Consider the following 15,583-nt stretch of genomic DNA (forward strand, 5'->3'; position numbering starts at 1 on the left):
AATTACAAATAAGATGAAAATTTTAGTTCAACTATATATACATATGCTCATAGAGTTTTTCTTGTGCCACATTGGGACTTTAAGAGAGGACTAGAAATAATTTTCTATCCATCAAAGTCCTCCTTGTCCTCGTCCTCATCCATAGGTTCATTCACTTGATCGCCCTAAATCTACACTAACCAAAACCAAATTAAACAATTAAAAACTCAAAACAATTAATACAATATGTTTTGTCTAGACTTACTGCCTGCAGAGATCCGAACGTTGAGTGAAATTGCTCGCAAGAGATGTAAAGGTTCTCCAACAACCATCACCAAGTTTCAAATTTTGTGTCGAATCAAGGTGATATTTTCCAAGTCTAGCAATAACAAAAGCAATTTATTAACTAAAACCTTTTTTGAATCGGGTTAGGTTTCAATTTAACCAAACTTGCATATTTTTCCTTCGAGACTGCTTTGCCACTTGAACCATAGTGCGTGGGAGTTTGTCTAGCCTAAGATTTGTGTTGTTGTCTATAGGATGAGCCCATTGCATCTTGTTCATCCTTTTCGTGCATTGCCCACTACCACTCTGCATATTCCATGTTGCCTCCGCGATAGCTCCTGTTTGGATCTCTAATATGGTTCGCCTTCAAGCATATTAGGTTCCAAGATTAATTAACTTGGACCTCTATACACGATCTTGAGTATTTGCTAAGCCATAACAAGCTCACCAAAAACAAGGGAGATGTAATGCAGAATAGAGTTGTGTTTATTCATTCATGAAATGAGCTTTAAGTAGCTCTACTGCCTTTCACCAATGTATAGGGGATAATTCCACTCTTCTCTCCTTGACTCACACTTTAGGACAAAGCTTACACTTTACAATCTAAGTTGCATTATACCTTATACGGGAAACATATAATATGTCATATATGGGCGTATTTTACCTGACCCATATTACACGGGCGTATTATATGGTGAAACATCAGCAAAAACGGGCAACGTTTTTTTTTTCTCAATTTTTTGATCTAAGTATCTTTTGATCGAAAGATGTTTAGGACAAATTTTTTTTGATCAAAAGATGTATTGATAAAAAAAAAGTATATATACCAGCAACGCGCCTTGTTGAGACTAGTGTTCCTCACAAAAGGTATTCCATGTCAATAGCAGACTAGAAAAACGAATTTTGTTATAATTGCTTATAGAAAAATTTGGAATATTTTAGAGTTTTAATTAAATCTAATTTAATTTTCTATCTAAATTTTATTAATTATTTGTTTTAAATCAAATTATTTAAACTTTGTATGTTGTGTAGAGCTCAAACTCTCTCATATAAGGTGTTTATTTTTTAGGAATCACTTGCTACGTGCTCAGTTTACTGACATGTGGAAGTGAATTAGTGATATAACCTAGAGATTACCATTGTGTACAGAGTGTACTCTCACATGAGATTATTTGTCAACAAAAGATAATAGAATAGAGGTCAGTTTTATTTAGGAAAGTTTGATTTTAACCTGCATATACTTTCTCACCTCAAAGAAAACATAGATAGAAATTTTGTTGTCCTGCAGAGCAATCACACTATGCTCTCACTGGAATCAAAATTTAGGAATCTCATGTACAAATACATTGATATTAAATTATCTTTATTTGGATTGCTACGCTTATCATACTGTGTGATTGTACACGTGCATCAAATGCAATAGATAAGCTTTCAAAGATCTACTGTGGAGTGTAAGAACTTCATGTTCGCACTTCAGATAGATATGACAATCGTCAAAGATTGCAACTAATCCTCATTTTCAATGAGAATCAATTGCAAGATATGATCAATATTACCGATTATCGTAATGTGTGAAAGATTTAAGCTTGCACTTTAGATAAATAGATATAGTGCAATGGATTAAAATTATCAATTATCATAATGTGTGAAAGCCAAGATCTTGCACTTTAGAGGGATTGATATAGTGAAATGTTATTGAAACATTTTGTTTGAAGTGATGAAGTTATTTAGTGCATCAAAATATGATTTGATTGACATGAGTTTACTCAAGAATGCCAAGACTATTATTGTCTATTGTTAATTGATAATGTAGCACGAGATTAATTGATAATGTAGACAGGTTTTGATCACTATATTGATCATTAGAGCATTGCTTGTGTAGTTTGTTGCTTTGAAGTAATTTTGACCTCAAAATTAACACAAGTAGATTTGTTGATTTGGTAGCTTGAATTTATCTGTTAGCATGGTGAAAGGAAATGAGTGAATTAACATCCACGAGCTGCGAGCTGGAAAGAATACATTTCAATTGAAATGCAAGAAATGCGGCCATGAGTTCAGTGGTAATGCGACCATAATCAAAGAGCATTTGTTTAAAGTCCTTGGTAATTAATGTGTCCGAGTGTACGACACCGCCAAGAGATACTCGTGCTATATTGGCAAAGTATGCTCACATTATAAGCAAATTCTTGCAGCTAAAAAGGAAATGTTAATGCCAAACAAGCTGCAATGGATGTTGAAATGTCTTTTGTCAATGAGAGGACATAGCATGTGCCTACAGAAACAAATGATCACACTGCCCAATCAACTCCTTTTCACGGACATGCTTCAACGTCAGGAGCAACAAATCCGAGCTCAACTAAAGTTAGTAAAGCATCATCCAATGGCCAAACTCTATATGAAGGGATAGATTGCTTGAGTTGCACTTGAAATAGGCGCAAGATTTTGTGGGGTGTGGTATACCATTCAATGTTATGTGCAACCCCATATTTCAAGATGCTTTAATGAGCACGGCCCAAACAAGGTTTGTGCTTCTTGATTATAATAAAATGCACACAGAGTATCTAGATAAAGTGAAAGATAGTATTGAAGCCATCCTCAAGCGCACGGTGGTGGAGTTTGTTCCTACATATGGTTGCACCATAGCGTTGGATGTATGGACAACCTATCAAAAGAAGCCATTCATCAATGTGATGCTTATCAATCCTAGAGGGTCTATGTTTGTAGAAGCCATTGAAACCTCTTTAAAAGAGAAGACAAATAATTATCTAGCAAGGATATATGAGCGTGCCATAGCAAAGGTAGGTGGACCAAAGAATGTGACTACAATTGTAACAGATAATGCATCCAATTACAAAGCTGCAGGAAGGGCTATCCATATTAAGTACCCAGAAATTACTTGGGTGCCATGTGCTGTGCATACTCTTAATTTTCTATTAAAAGAAATTGAAAAAATGGCCGTCATAAAACAATTGCTGCTAGATGCTAATCATGTGGTGAAATGTATTAGAGAGCATCAATTTTTGTATGTTCTTTCTTTATTAGAATCACCCAAGGGAACTTTACAAATATTTTGTGTGACAAGGTTTGCAACCGCATGTTATGTTCTTGCCACCTTGCAAGAAGTGAAGCTTGCATTGATTGAAATAGTAGTTGCTCATAGATGTTAGGATGCATGGCTCAGCAAGTATCCTACCTACGAAGAGGCACCTACAAGGTGTGTACAACTTGTGAACTTGCAAGTTTTTTGGCGCAATTTAGAGAGAATTGTCACCTTAGCCAAACCATTTGTAGATCTTTTGTGAATAGTTGACAAAGACTCTTTTGTCTTTGGTCGGGTCTATTGGTATATGTCAAAGACATTGCACAAAGTAAAAGAGCACGCTGGCTTTGGTGTAAAGAAAAAAGCTTCAATAATCACAACACCAATAAGTGATGGGTGCAATTGCATACACCGTTGCATGGTGCTGCGTTTGTATTAGATTCGAAATTTCAAATGCACCAACAATTGGCCAATAAAGAAGTCATGAGTGACTTCAAAACAATGTGCTCACAACTCTTAGGAGAAGAGGATGGAAATATTTTTTTTCCATTAGCGATTTGATTATGCTAATAGAACTGGCATGTTCCAGGATCCATGGCATATAGATGCCATTGCACACACAAGTGTGCCTCTATGATGGAAGAAGTATGGTGGGGAGAAAGTGGAGCTGCAACACATTGCTGTTAGGGTTCTATCTATTGCAACATCAAGTGGAAGCTGTGAGAGGAACTGGTTGGATTTTGACTTTATGCACACTAAGAAACGAAACCGACTTGATCCTTGACGTGATGCTGATTTGATTTATGTTTTTTGCAACATGAGACTCATTCATAAGCCGATGAACATTGCAACAAGAGCAACACAAAAGCACTATGGTGTTTTTCAAACCCATGAAGCTATAGCTGTGGAAGTAGACAATGAAGATAATATGGAATGAGAGATAGCTTCAGAATTCTCTGATATGGACAAAATAGATGATATGATTGGTTTGCTTGATGAAGATGAAGATGTATGACTTGAGGTCAATAAGTTTTTCTCACTGTGAGTATGTGAAAATTATGACACGCTGCCATTTTACACTACAACATCTTCACACCTCTCTCTCTCTCTCTCTCTCTCAAGTTACTTTTGCAATAAGAGTCATGATTACAGTTAGATACAATACAATACAATTTGTTTGATCGAGAATACAAAAATGTCTAGCTGAGGGGATAAATATGAATTGTGATTCCAAAAACTATAGCCCTTTGCCAAAATAGATAGGGGTAAAGTGAGCGAAGTGCTCAACCCAAAGATTGAGTCAGCTCATTGAGTAGTTCGTCTATGTTGAGCTCAACACTTTTAGGCGTAGGAGATGGGCCTCGAGGTCCTTGCTGTGAAGGACCAGCCTGATCTGGCAATGGTCCGTAGAGTGTTGCATATTGTTGCAACTTCAAGCTCAAGGATTCGGTCGTGCAAAATATGAGGTGTTTAGGACAAATTTTTTTTCAATCGAAAGATGTTTTTTGAATAAAAAAAAGTATATACACCAGCAACGCGCCTTGTTGAGACTAGTGTTCCTCACAAAAGGTCTTCCATGTCAATAGCAGAACAAAAAATGAATTTTGTTTATAATTGCTTATATAAAAATTTGCAAAATTTTAGATAAGTTTGATTAAATCTAATTTAATGTTCTATTAAAATTTTATTGATTATTTGTTTTAAAAGCAAATTATATAAACTTTGTATGTTGTGTGGAGCTCAAACTCTCACTCATACAAGGTGTTTATTTTTTAGGAATCACTTGCTACGTACTTAGTTCACTGACACATAGAAGTGAATTAGTGATATAACCTAGAGATTACCATTGTGTGTAGAGTGTACTCTCACATGAGGTTATCCGTCAACAAAATATAATAGAATAGAGGTCAGTTTAATTTAGGTAAGTTTGATTTTGACGTGCAGATACTTTCTCACCTGGCAAAGAGAACATAGATAGAAATCTTGTTGTCCTATAGAGCCAGCACACTATGCTCTCACTAGAATCAAAATTTAGGAATCTCATGTACAAATACATTGATATTACATTATCTTTATTTGGATTGCTACACCTATCATACTGTGTGATTGTACACATGCATCAAATGTAGATAGATAATCTTTTAAAGATCTACCGTGGAGTGTAAGAACTTCATGGTCGCACTTCAAATAGATACGATAATCGTGAAAGATTGCAACTAATCCTCATTTCCAATGAGAATCAATTGCAAGATTTGATCAATATTAGCAATTATTGTAATGTGTGAAAGCTTTAAGGCTTGCACTTTAGATAAACCGATATAGTGCAATGGATTAAAGTTATCAATTATCGTAATGTGTGAAAGCCAAAATCTTGCACTTTAGATGGATCGATATAGTGAAATGTGATTGAAACATTTTGTTTGAAGTGATGAAGTTCTTTAGTGCATCAAAATATAATTTTATTGACATGAGTTTATTCAAGAATACAAAGACTATTATTATCTATTGTTAATTGATAATGTGGACATATTTTGATCACTATATTGATCAATAAAGCATTGCTTGTGTAGTTTGTTGCTTTGAAGTAATTTTGACCTTGAAATTAACAAGTGGTTTTTCGATCCGGTAGCTTAAATTTATCTGTTAGCATGGTAAAATGAGTGGAGTTACGTCCATGACCTGCATGCTAGAAAAAATACATCTCAATTCCAATGCAAGATATGCGACCATCAGTTCAGTGGTAATGCCACCAGAATCAAAGAGCATTTGTTTAAAGTCCCTGGTAATGTGTCTGAGTGTACAACACCGCCAAGAGATATTCGTGCTAGATTGCCAAAGTACGCTCACATTACATAGCAAATTCTTGCAGTTTAAAAGAAAAATGTTAATGCCAAACAAGCTGCAATGGATGTTGAAATATCTTTTGTCGATGAGAGGACAGAGCATGTGCCTACAGAAGCAAATGATCACACTGACCAGCCAACTCCTTTTCACGGACATGCTTCAATGTCAATAGCAGCAAATCCTAGCTCAACTAAAGTTACTAAAGCATCATCCAATGGCCAAACACTATATGAAAGGATAGATAAACAATGGTTTCTTGAGTTGCACTTGAAATGGATGCAAGATTTTGTGGCATGCGGAATATTATTCAATGCTATGCAGAACCCCATATTTCAAGATGCTTTAATGAGCACGGTCAAAAAAGGGGTTTGTGCTTCTTGATTAAAATAAGGTGCACACAGATTATCTAGATAAAGTGAAAGACAGTACTGGAGCCATCCTCAAGCGCACGGTGGTGGAATTTTTTCCTGCATATGGTTGCACCATAGTGTTGGATGGATGGACCAACTATCAAAAGAAGCCACTCATCAATGTGATGCTTATCAATCCTAGAGGGTCTATGTTTGTAGAAGCCATTGACAGCTCTTTAAAAGAGAAGACAAATAATTATCTAGCAAGGATATATGAGCGTGCCATAGCAAAGGAAGGTGGACCAAAGAATGTGATGCAATTGTCATAGATAATGCATCCAATTACAAGGCTGCAGGAAGGGCTATCCATATTAAGTACCTAGAAATTACTTGGGTGCCATGTGCCGTGCATACTCTTAATTTTCTATTAAAATAAATTGAAAAAATGGCCGTCATAAAACAAATGCTGCTAGATGCTAATCATGTGGTGATATGTATTAGAGAGCATCAATTTTTGTATGTTCTTTCTTTATTAGAATCACCCAAGGGCACTTTATAAATATTTTGTGTGACAAGGTTTGCAACCGCATGTTATGTTCTTGCCACCTTGCAAGAAGTGAAGCTTGCATTGATTGAAACAGTAGCTGTTGATAGATGCTAGGATACATGGCTCAACAAGTATCCTAGCTACCAAGAGACACCTACAAGATGTGTACAACTTGTGGACTCGCAAGTTTTTTGGCGCAATGTAGAGAGAATTGTCACCCTAGCCAAACCATTTGTAGATCTTTGGTGAATAGTCGACAAAGACTCTTTTGTCTTTGGTCGAGTCTATTGGTATTGATAGCTGTTTTTCGGCTTTTCATAATTTCCATAGTAAGCTACCTCACCCTATCAAATCACTCAAATATTTTGGTTATCCCTACCATTTCACTGTCCATAGGCGTGTGTGAGTTAGGGACTTTCTCCATATTTTCTTAAAAACCCTAAGCTAGCTAGTCACTAGGCTAGTTGAGCCAAAAAAATAGATAAAATAAAAAAAAATAAAATATATTATGGCCCATTTGTGTGTAAATATTTCATTGTATATAGGACCTAAATAAAATGATTTTTCATAATTATTTTGGTATTTATTTAAATATTTATACCTATGGTGTGTTATTTATGCTATGTACATTGACTCACCATTACCATATTTTTTCTTACCATTTTGCATACTCTTTATTCCATATAAAAATAATTTCATGCAAGATTCCCTTATTTTTGGTGTAACTCCATCCCAACAAAAATCCAAAAAAACTAGTTTTATTTATGTGTATATTTTTTCACTATTGTGATTTTTCCTTCCTACATCTATTCTCTTTTACTCTCATAAATTAGAACACCAAAAATATTCATCTTTTTATGGTAGACTTATAATGAGAGAGATTTATTTTGACCCCTTTATATTTTTTCCACCTATATTATTTATATTTGACATGTACATAGTTTTTTAGACCCCTCAATATTTGATTTTCTTAGTTGTACTATTCACTTATATCATGATCTCAACAATATCTTCAATTATAGACCTACCAAATAAGGTCAAGGATATGTGGCATGCATGCATGCACCATGGGGAGCTCACTCTTGGAGGTATTCAAAAGAATCATCCAAAGAAGGACCTCACAAGGACCTTGTGTAGTGGAAAAAAAAGTCCGTTTTGTTGAATTTTTAAAGATCACATGCTCCCCAAATTTGAAAACGTGATACAAACAAAAGTTGTAGCTCGTGAGCTGAACTTTCACCTCAAATTTTTTCATATTTTTTTGAGCTACGAGCTGTGAGCTATGATTTTATTGGTGGACCCTAGTTTGCCCATGCTATGTAGCCACACTCCCTCTTCCACTTTATCATTTTCCTCTTTCACACACACTCCTCCCTCTCCTTTCCACTCCCAAACCTGCAACTCCCATGTCTTAATTCACCTTTTTCACCATTGCCACATCTCTCACACCTGCATAGCCGTCATCCTCCATTTGTACACCCTATGTGTCCCCCTTTCTCTCTACATATATGTCCATATTACCATACTCTCTTCAGCTTTGTAAAGAACTTCAAAAAATCGGCAAAAATCCAAGGATAACCTCTGCAAATGAAGGCTTTTATCATGAATTTTCCAAGGTTTGAAATAACATAGCTTCATCGACACGCGCTGCTTCGCCATGCTGACTGCTTCTTCTTCCGGTGCTGTAAAGAGGTGAATGTCAACTTATCCAAAGCTTCAACTTCTCTTTACAAGCTCATCCCTTCCCTAATTTTTCTCATCATATATCTCACCATTTGGTGAATGATTTTGTAAATATTTTTAGTGATAATTACTAACTACTAACCACTAACCTTATTGTAAAATACACCCTCTACTAGAGTAGGCACTCCCCAATTATTCACTCAATCCTCTCTCCTTTCATCCTCAATAATTCTCTTCCCTTGAGCCCACATCCATGTGACTCAAAGGACAAGAGAGACCCACCCTCATTAAAAAAAAATATATGCATAATCTTTTATTCCTTCAAATAAACTTGATTAGGCCTAATCCTAATCGGGCCTTCTAAAACCTATAAATAGAGCCCTTCTCTCCCTTGTAAATCATCACATGATCACACTACACCACACCATTCTCAACACATAACACACCACTCTTCAAGCCTAGTTGTGTAGAGTGTGTGAATTATGAGTGCTCTATTCCATCACTACACATAGGTGCATGGAGAAGCTTGAAGTTAGTTATGCCATCTAGAGGAGTGGAGTGATACTATACTCTGCAATTACACTTGTAGCCTACTCTTGTCCATAAATAAGATTCATAGTTTTGGGTGCAATTGTATGCTGCAACTACGACTCTTCTCTCCAAATTGACTTGATAAGTTGGCTCATCAGGTGGTTGAAGGTATATTGTCCTTGAAGTTTGTTGTGCCATTTCATGCTTGGTGGTTTGAGGGCTTTATGAATTGTTTGCCAAAACTTTCAATTGTAAGAGGGTGCTCGGTGAGAGGGCTCCCGTGACACTAAGACAATTTGTGTATTGGCAACAAGGTCAAGTTTTGTGTATTGGCAACAAGGTCAAGCAGCACGGGAGCCTCGAAGGGTGTTTAGAGGCCGCTCTTCTTGTTGCCTGCCCCGGACCGCCTCAAATTGGTGCCTCCACTGAGGAACGGCTTGTGTATTTTTGTGAAGGCTCAACCTTTAGCATAATCAAGTAGCTTGCATGAATCACGAGAGTTTGTATGATCCCTTCATTCCCATTGCAAGGCAAAAGGTACACATAATTGTTAGTTTTAAGTTGCAATTTCAACGTGTAATTCGTAGAATTTTAGGTCCTCTTAGGTTGACAGAGATAAACGCATCAGTAAATCCTTTTATTTTGCCTCTCATTAGGTACAACCTTAGTTTGGAAGTCTATATTTTGGTTTTGTTTTAAGAATTATGTCATGCATAGACCATGGATAATGGCCCAAGAATAGAGGTTTTCCCCTTTCATTTCACTCCACACATTAGAATAAACATTGCAATTAGTAGAAAAATCCATTTTCAACAACGTATGGTGTTCATGTTTGGTGCCCAAAGAGTAGGAGAAATTCTCGCATCACCAAACCCTGTCATCCTGCCTCTTATTGATTATCATAGGTCATTTGATGTGAATATTTTTATTTTGTTGTAGAATAGATTGCAATTTAGAAAACATTATTGTGTAAATTTTTTAAGAAAGAAAAACAAAAACGTGTTGTCACTTTGAAACCGATTGAATGGAGGCCCAACGCCAAATGTCCGGATATCCTCTTTTCTTTGGAGAGCCTGGAGAGGATGCAGAATTATTTTTAGCAAATTTCAAGATGTCTTGTCGTATCAAGAGGATAGTAACTGATCAAGAACGTGTAGAGATGTTTGAGGTGGTCCTTAGGAAAGATGCTAGCACTTGGTTTGACTCTTTGCCTGAGGAAGTTAAAGGGAATTACACGGAAGTTGTGAATCATTTCAAGAGATACTTCTTTGATCCCCAAAACACTCAAAAGCTATGGCAAGACATTGTTTCTCATAAGCAAGAAGACTTAGATGACTTCTACTTGTACAAGCAAGAGTTTCTACGTCTTTGGGCTGTATGGGTGAGAAATGTTGCTAACCCTGGTGATGGTGCAGAGTTCCTAAAGAAGGAGAGGTTCATAGCCGGACTCTTTCCTGACCTTAAGATAAAAGTTGAGGCCGGTGCACCTGCTACCTTTGAAGCAGCTGAAACTAGGGATGCTGAGAAATATAGGAAACTCAAGTGCTTAAGGGGGGAGGTTCCAATAGAAGGTCTTAGACCCAAAGGTAAGTCACAAGCATCAACATCTAGGGAGCTTCCTGAGGTAATGGCGGAAGTGATTGAAAAGTTAAATGAATCTTTAAGTAGCTTGTCAATTCACCTTGCCCAAGCTATAGGTCCAAAAGGACAAGCAAGGAAGTCTGAAGAGCGAGATCCACGACCTAGGAGAGTCTTACAATGTTGGAATTGCGGAGAGTCTGGACATGGGATGTATAATTGTCCTTGGCCCCGTGGGGAGCCAGGGAGACCTAACTTGAATTACCCAGTGATGAATGCAGGTGAAGGAACTAGTCAGCAACCACGGCTTCTACAAAGGCCAAATGGAGCAAGACCACCTCCACAAGGAGTGGAAGGAGTTCCACCTTTGCCAGACCCAAATGTGCATGTGGTAGAGGTGAAAAATTCAAAAGAGGTTGACATGGAAGAAAATGGAATTAAGCGTGGCCGTGGAAAATGGAAGGAGAAAGAAGGTGTCACATCACAAAGTGATCATGGACGAGAGAAGAAGGCAAAGGAGACCAAGGAAAATAAGAGGACTCGACGTCGTATCAATCTCCAAGACTTTCCTCTTGGACATGGTATGGATCCATACAACCTATTGGAAGACATGAGAGGTAAGGGTCTTGATATCTCATGGCCTCAATTTCTTGCATTATGCCCACAAGTTAGGTGGGATTTAACAAAGGCAGTTAGCACTAGGAGAAAGGTAAAAGAGAGTGTGCCTGTTGCAAAAATTGCACATGCTGAAATGAATGAGGATATTACACCTGTGCTAGATTGTTACATCAAAGGAAGATTGGTTAGGAAAGGTCTAGTGGATGGGGGTGCACAAATTTGCATCATGACAGAGGGACTTATGCAAAAACTAGGCATGCACATCCATGAGACACCTGAAATTAAAGTCAAGATGGCAAACAATAACAAAGCTAGGTGTGTAGGCATTTGTAAAAATGTTTTTGTAGAGGCCTTTGGCATTAAGAAGGCGGTGGATTTTTATGTTATGTCGACCAAGGGAAATGGTTACCCATTTATCCTAGGGAGACCATGGCTAATGAAAATGTGAGCTTTGCAGGATTGGGAGAGTGGAAAGCTAATTTGCAGGAATGACAATCATAAGAAGGTTGTCTTTGACATGAAGGAGCAACGCCAAGAGGATCTCCATGAAGAATCATCTCAAAGTGAGACAGAGGAAGGCTGGACCGATAGAACTTCAGAAGGAGAAAGTAGCGGCAGCATTACTGAAGAGGAGTCTTCCATCGAAGTCATGGGGGTAAGGTTTAAGCCAAACAACCAAGAGAACTCTTGCCTTGGTTTGGAAGAGGTAGGTTCCCAAGAAAACCAAAAAGTGGAAGATGAAAGAATGCTAGAAGGTATGTTATCTACAACACTTACAAAGGATGAAAGAGAGGAGCTCAAAGGTGTGTTAAGGAAATTTCATAGGCTTTTTTCTAAAGACTACACCGATGTGTGTGGAGTAGATGCTGCTCAACACAAAATTGAGTTGAAGCCAGAGGCCACAGCTAAGGCTCAAAAGCTACGAAGGCTAGGAGTAATCAAGGAGCAGGATTTACTCAAGGAGGTAAGAAAGCTTCTAGCAGCAGGTTTCATTTATCTAGTGGAGAATTTGGAGTGGGTCTCTCCCGTTGTTGTCACTCCTAAAAATTATGGCAAGTGGAGGGTGTGTGTGGATTACCGTCCACTCAATGAGGCAACAAAAAGAGATCACTTTCCCCTCCCATTTCAAGATGAGATACTAAATGAGGTAGCTGGTCATGAGAAGTACATTGTGTGTGATGGCTACTCGGGTTACTTTCAAATAGGTATCGAATTGGAAGATCAATTGAAAACAACCTTCACCACTCCTTGGGGTTGTTATGCTTTTAGAGTCATGCCATTTGGACTGACAAATGCTCCTGCAACTTTCCAACGCTTCATGAACATGGTGTTTCAAGCATTCTTTGGAAAGTCCATTAGGGTTTTTATTGATGATTTTTGCATTTATAGCTCAAAATCATTGCATCTACAAAGGGTAGAAGAAGGTTTAAAGAAGCTCTACGACATGGGAGGTCAACTCAACCCGGACAAGTGTCACATAGGTGAGGATGAAGTGATCTTGCTTGGTCACAAGGTTTCCTATAAAGGCATTGAGGTGGATCCTTCAAAGGCAAAGGCTCTTATTGAGCTCCCATCACCCAAGAATGTCAAAGAGGTAATCTCATTCATTCAAAAGGTGAAGTATATGTCACGCTTCATTCACTTAGCTTCGGAGTTGCTTCACCCTTTGCAAAAGTTGACACAACAAGTAGAATTTGCATGGTCTTATGAGCTTGAAGAGTACTTTTGTAACATTAAAGTCATTTTGTCAGAGCTACCAACACTCATGCCTCCTTGTTGGGAGTACACATTCTTTGTTAGCTCTAGTGTTGGGAAAGAAACAACTGGTGCGGTTTTGCTACAACAAGATCCCCACAGTACCAGAATGCGACCCATCTACTTTGCTAGTAGGGTCATGAATGCTTTAGAGAGAGGCTACACAGAGGCAGAACTCATGATGCTTTCTCTCATGTTTGTGGTGAGAAAGTTTAGATCCTACCTGTTACCAAAACCTTTTGTAATTTTCACTGTAGAAAATTTGTTCCCTTGGGTGTCATCTCAAATGAATCTTAGTACTAGGATCTCAAAGTGGATTATGGAGTTGCAAGAGTTTCAATACTCTTTCAAAGTAGAAGATAGTGTGCGTGCACAATTGGCAGGGATCCTTACTTATAGGGTACATGAGGAGGAGATTAAGGTGCCTGAAGTAAAGACCCTACCATTACCACCACCTAAAAGTATTCCTAATGCTTTTACCTTGTTCTTTGATGGAGCTTTTCGATGAGCCACAGGAAAAGCAGGGGGAGGGCTAGTATTGCTCAACCCAAGTGGAGAAGTGGTCATGAAAGAGAAGGTCAATCTACCAGGTTCAACTAGAAACAATGAAGCAGAATACGACACACTACTTCATGGTTTAAAGATATGCATTGGCCAAGGTATACAACGTCTCATGGTAAAAGGGGATGCACTTCTCATTGTGAAGCAAATTTTAGGCAGTTGGGCATGCAAGAATGAAAGCTTAAGGACAAAAGTTCATGCCATTCATAGATTGTTTAATCAATTTGAAGAAGTGCAACTATATCATATTCCTAGGAAACAGAATGAAGATGCTGATTTACTTGCACAACAAGCAGTTACATGTGTTGAGAAAGAAGTGCAGGTCATCATGGTGGCAGCAACTGTCAAGCAACCGAGATACCAGGGATTGGAGTCATTGACTCCCATTATTAGCTACATTTTGGAGGGTGAGTTTCCACAAGACTTCACGAAGGTTCAGAAGAGGAGACTCATGAAAAAGGCAAGCGCGTATCTCTTTCTAGAAGGATCCCTTTATCAAAGAGGGAAGGATCAAGTGTGCAGAAGAGTACCAACTATTAAGGAAATCCCAGCCATTCTAAAAGGTTTGCATGAGGAAGCGTGTGGTGGTCATTTTTCATAGGAACTCACTGCAAAAAAGATTTTTCTTGCCGGATATGTTTGGCCAAGCTTGCACATTGATGTGCAACATTGGTGTAAAAGCTGTCACAACTGTCTGATTAATGGAAACAAGCATCTGTTACATGGTCCACGTCAGTTAGTCCTTGCAAATGGTCCATTTGAAAAATGGGGCATTGATGCTATGGGTCCATTGCCTAAGACTAAAAATGGGAAATCGTATATCTTGGTGGCCATAGACTACATGACGAGATGGGTAGAAGCACAAAGTGTGGCAAAGGTAAATGAGAGGACAGTGAGCAAATTTGTCTACACTCACATTTGTTGTAGATTTGGCACACCTTTGGAGATTGTTTCTGATAATGGTCCAGGGTTTAGAAAGGGCTTGCTCACAGAAGTCTGTGAAGAATTTCAAATTCTACATCGTCATAGTACACCCTACTATCCCCAATCAAATGGTTTGGTAGAAAAAGCTAATGGTGTCATTGCAGGCATCATTAGAAAGATGGTGAAAAACAAGACAAAGTTGTGCGATGACTTCTTGGATGGTGCCTTGTGGGCGTATCGAACCACATATAGGGAAGCCACGAAGTTCACACCATTTCACTTGGTCTATGGTCAAGAGGCTTTACAACCAATTGAGCTCAACATTCCAACAATGCGACTTCATGGCAAAGAAACACAAGATGATCAAGAAGCATGGATGGATCGACTTCTTACCTTAGCTGAGCTTGAGTGGAAAAGAGAAGCAGCATACGAGTGCTACAAGAGGAAAGCTACGCAGGCGAAAGAAAAGCTCGACAAGAAACTAAAGGACAAAGGCATCAAGGAAGGAGATCTGGTGCTAAGGTATGACAATCAACTCGATAATCGTTTTGATGCCAAATTTGAAACTAGACGGCAGGGGCATCCATAGTTAAGAAGGCTTTCAATTCAAGTTACTATCAACTTATGGACTTGAATGGGAAAGAGCACTCTAGTAAGGTAAACGGGTATCGCTTGAAGCCTTATTTGAGTCGCCTTCTACCAAAGGATCTACCAAAGATCTGTCAAAGGGCAGCTGTCTCATGTAAGTATTGTTACAAGCATGAGTGTAACTCAAACCAAAATTCTGAGGGGCCAAACAATGAAGATCTCGTCAAGGACTCTGAAGCACTCTCTTTGGAAAAGATACTCTATGATGGTACATGAATATACCATCATCCTGGGGGAGGG

Source organism: Adiantum capillus-veneris, chromosome 15, assembly GCF_014529385.1.
Source record: "Adiantum capillus-veneris isolate H3 chromosome 15, ASM1452938v2, whole genome shotgun sequence".
Lineage (NCBI taxonomy): Eukaryota > Viridiplantae > Streptophyta > Polypodiopsida > Polypodiales > Pteridaceae > Adiantum > Adiantum capillus-veneris.